The sequence below is a fragment of the Lepidochelys kempii genome, chromosome 28, assembly GCF_965140285.1.
Source record: "Lepidochelys kempii isolate rLepKem1 chromosome 28, rLepKem1.hap1, whole genome shotgun sequence".
NCBI lineage: Eukaryota > Metazoa > Chordata > Testudines > Cheloniidae > Lepidochelys > Lepidochelys kempii.
The window spans coordinates 4,454,529-4,459,166 of NC_136407.1; the positions used below are offsets into that span (position 1 = coordinate 4,454,529).

General features: G+C 47.6%; 1 non-coding gene across 1 annotated transcript; it reads left to right on the forward strand.

The window, feature by feature from the left end:
* The first annotated feature begins 4,132 nt into the window (after window positions 1-4,132).
* Window positions 4,133-4,204, forward strand: TRNAA-UGC (transfer RNA alanine (anticodon UGC)). The gene has a single exon. It is a non-coding gene; the product is annotated as a tRNA-Ala (tRNA).
* Window positions 4,205-4,638: the final 434 nt, after the last annotated feature.

Genomic DNA, 4,638 nt, shown 5'->3' on the forward strand with positions numbered 1-4,638 from the left:
GGCACCTTAGAGACTAACCAGTTTATTTGAGCATGAGCTTTCGTGAGCTACAGCTCACTTCATCGGATGCTGTAGCTCACGAAAGCTTATCCTCAAATAAATTGGTTAGTCTCTAAGGTGCCACAAGTACTCCTTTTCTTTTTGTGAATATAGACTAACACGGCTGTTACTCTGAAATATTTCTCCATGCTAATTTTTCCCCTACACCCTCTTGTCAACTGTTTGAAATGGGCCATCCTGATTATCACTACAAAAGTTTTTTTTTCTCCTGCTGATAATACCTTACTTGATTACTCGTTAGAGTTCGTATGGTAACCCCTATTTTTTGTGTTCTCTCTCTGTGTGTGTCTTCCTACTATATTTTCCACTGCATGCATCTGATGAAGTGGAAACCTTATGCCCAAATAAATGCCATGAAAGCTTATGCCCAAATAAATTTGTTAGTCTCTAAGGTGCCACAAGTACTCCTCATTCTTTATGCTGACTTTTTATGATACTTCATTAATAACTGTTTTTCTGAAGTACTTTGCTATAATTATTTCAATACCTCCTACACTCATACCTGCTGCCCCTTCTGGCTGGTTAATTGCACTATTTGAAACTGCACCTAAAATTACACCCTTCCTGGGAGCAAGATTCAAAACTGCCTAAGGAAACCCCATTAGGTTTCAAGTGCAGTACAAGTAGGGAGGTGAGGGAACAGCACAGGGGCATCAGAGCTTCTCCTTTGTCCCAGGGAGAAGGGTCTAGAGGGCTAGAGTAGGGGGGCTAGTTGTCATGACTCCTGGGTTCTATTCCTGGCTGTGAGAGGAAAGGGGTGTCTAGTGGATTAGAGTGGGGGCCTAGGAGTCAAAGAGAAAACCTCTCCCTTTTCAGCTTCAATGCACATTGAACAAGAACATGGCTTCTCATTTCTTAGGTTCTGTTGCCATCATGTGGCCATTTCATTTCACTTCTTATTGTTAAAAGGTTTGGGTACTTTGCACAGAAACGTTATTTCCTGGGGAGAGAAGGAGAAGTGGAAGCTGCATTGATTTAATCCTCTGAAAAATAGATAGGGATTAAAATATTCCCCAGACAGCTCAGTCCCACCCGTCCCCCCTCGCTGCTGCCAGTGTAGCTCATTTCTGTCCCACAGCCCCAAGAACTGCTGGGTGCAAGTCCTGGGCCTGAGTGAAATAAATGTAGGGGTGACTCTGCCTGCCAAGACTTTTCAGTAGAAAAATTCAGACACAATACCATGCCTGGTGAAGGAGACACAGATGTGTTGTTTGGTTGTTTTTCTCATTTTAAATGTACTTGATCATTTCCATGGCAAAAATATTTGTACAAGACCATGAAAAAAGGAAGAAACCATGAAAATACCCATGGGGGAGAGGGGGGTTTCTGAGAGCCAGGGTAGAGATGGAGATTTTTATGATAGGGGGAGAGGCCAAAGTAGGGCCCTTAGCTGGAGCAAAGCAGAAGGTTTTTGGTGCAGTTTCATTTTAACCAGGCCCACATCCTGTAGTCCCTACTTCCCCACCCCCGCAACATGTGACCTCCAGCCTCCCCACTGACAAAGCCACCTGTGACTCCTGAGCCAGCCTGTGATGTTATTAACTTGAACTGGGACCATATAGAACATTGTTACAACCAAGGTCCTGTAGTGGCACCAAATCTTATTTAAAGGGGGTCAAATGAGGTCAAATTGAAGACAAGGTGATGGTTTGCTGGTTATAGTTTTGTTGTCTAGATGTGGATATCATTTTTGTAGTTGAAGTTATGAATATTGGCTCTCTACTGTCTGTATTTCAAACTTGTGCTACTGCTTTTGGGTGACACCCCAGACAAGTTGATGTCAGCTCCGCCTAGCCTGCTTGATGGCCCATTAAGGACCATCAGCGATACAATTGACCCAGTGAGAGAAGGCAGACATGCCTTGGGACTCAGCAAGGTGTGCAGGGACCTGCCTATAGACAGAACTCTGAGGTTTTTCCAGGCCATGGGATGGGCAGCTTGTCTTTGGGACAAAGAGAGAGACCACACGGCAAGAGACTGTAAAAAGCTGCTGCAGCTCCTCCATCTTGTCTTCAATCCTGCTTCATACCTCTGGAGGGACTTTGCTGCACTGAAGCTTTGAACCAAGGACTGAAAGACCCATCCCAGCTGGGGATGTTCTCCAGAGACTGGATTTGAACCTGGAGTTTATTCTATCACTGCTGCAAGCCTGAACCAAGAACTTTGCCATTACTGTATGTCATTGATTCCATTTAACCAATTCTAGCTCTCATCTCTATCTTTTTCCTTTTATGAATAACCCTTTAGATTTTAGATTCTGATGGATTGGCAACAGCGTGATTTGTGGGTAAGATCTGATTTGTATATTTACCTGGGTCTGGGGCCTGGCCCTTTAGGATCAAGAGAACCTTTTTTTCTTTTACTGGGGCATCGGTTTTCATGACCGTTTGTCCCCATAATGAGGCGATACTGGGAAATTGGAGTGTCTAAGGGAATTACTTGTGTGACTTGTGGTTAGCCAGTGGGGTAAAACCAAAGTCTTCTCTGGCTGGGCTGGTTTTGTTTGCCTTGGTGTACCCAGAAACCCCAGCCTTGGGCTGTAACTGCCCTGCTTGAAGCTATTTGTCCTGAATTAGCACTCGCGGTTGGGTCCCGCCAGAACCAGCATCGTTACACAGTCCTACTGGTCTGGCCCTCCTCCCCACTGTAAAACTGCAGAGCTCCCAGCGCTCACTCTCCTAGCTGGATCCCCTGACAACCAGAGCTTTCCACAGAACTGCTGTGGTTGCTCACCTGGGTGTCTGTTCAGGACAGCTACTGGCTTCTCCTCCGAATGCAGCTGAGAAATGACTCACCCTTCTCTAGATTCTCTCCTGTGAGCTCTGAGAAGCAGGATGGGGCCTGCATGGTCAAGTCCATGCAACATTCCCCTTTCATCCCAGCCCTGGGATGTCACCGGTTGCCACCTGTCCCCTGGCAGCAGCAAAGGATGTTTCCCACCATCCAGGAGACCTCGGTCTGGGGTCAGCTTCAGGCATCTCCTCTCTTCTTTCTTGGAATCAAGGTCACATTTCTACCAAGAGTTAAAGGAGGCCGAACCCCCAGAGTCTGGAGCAATGTCACAAGTTCCCAGTGTTTCCATGGAAGAGAATTTATTAAATCCCAGATGAGTGGAGTTAAATCAGCTCTCAGCCTAAGTCCTTTGCTCTTAATCCTGAGGATATTGTCTCACCGTGGGGCCATTTCCCGCCTCTTTTTCATACAGAAGCACAATTTTCTTTGCACAGACGCAGGAACAGCAAGATCTTTCTTTCCCTTGTGCAAAGCAGGGTGTCAAATTCCATGGAAACAATGGACAAGCAGGGGGCCCTGGGCACATCCAGCCCTGGCTGTGAGATGTTCCTTCCCCTCTTTCTTTATGCTGCTACAGTTATTACATGGAATGTCTGGGATGGGGGAAAAAAGCTGAGTTCACTCAAGGTTGAGGGGAAAAATGACCCTGAAAATCTCAGGCCCTCAGGGAAACCCCAACCCTTGCTACTGGGGTCACTGAGGTGCTGGGGATTTGAGTAGGAATGGAACTATCTGAATTGTCCAGGTGGGGAATGAATAACAATCTACAACTAGATCCACCTCATTAACCACTGACACAGGCTAATCATGCTGCAGATAGAAGGGAAACTGGGAGCGATTCTTTGCCGTCAGCCATAGAAACAGTGACCCAGTTGCACTGCAGTGAATGTGCTGGGGAAAGCTGAACTTTAGAGGCAGGTGGAAATAGTAGGTCCTAGAAACAGCTGGAGCTCCCCACACCATTTCTGCCACCAGGGTCAGGGATTGAGCTGTTCACAGAGCCCCCCTCCACCATGACCTTGCAGCAGGTAATTGCAGCATCACCCTCCCCAATGCAGGGGAGAGGGACGATTGTAACTCTGCACCCTGAGTCCAGGGCAGGCACTCTCTCTCCCCCAGACATAGAATCTGGCCCTGCTGCAAAGTGACCCCTATGAACCAGCAACCTCCACGAGAGCATGATCGGGGGGAAAAGGGCTTCCCATGAAGCTTGTAAACCACTGGATGCATTGGAAAGAGACAGGCTCTGAATGTGACAACCAGCAGATAAGGTCAGTTTGGGGATGTAGCTCAGTGGTAGAGCACATGGTTTGCATGTATGAGGCCCTGGGTTCAATCCCCAGCATCTCCAAGTTTGTCTTTTACCCTGCTGCTTGCTCATGCCCAGCTGGGATGTGGTCCACCAGTCTCCCTGCACAAGTTTCAATCCTGAGCAGTGAGGGCAAAGTGCCAATTGCATGGAAGGTCTGCGGGGGTTTCTGCTCCTAAATCAGCTGGGTGCTTTTAAGATTCCCACCCACTGGACTGCTTGATGAGGAAAGAGAAGGGAGAATCCTCCAGGATTGGAGGGAAGGGTCCCATCAGCACAGACTGAGGGGCAAGGACACGGAGGGACAGTCAGTGCTGAGAGAGATCAGTGATTTACACAAGACAGGAGACACTGTCCCTTTAGGGGACAGGAGGTGAGGGCAGCTTGTTTACATGATGCTGATGATGAACAGAAAAAAGGCTGGAGTCAATGAAACGTGAGAGCATAGAAGGGGAAGGAGAAGGGTAGCTCCACAG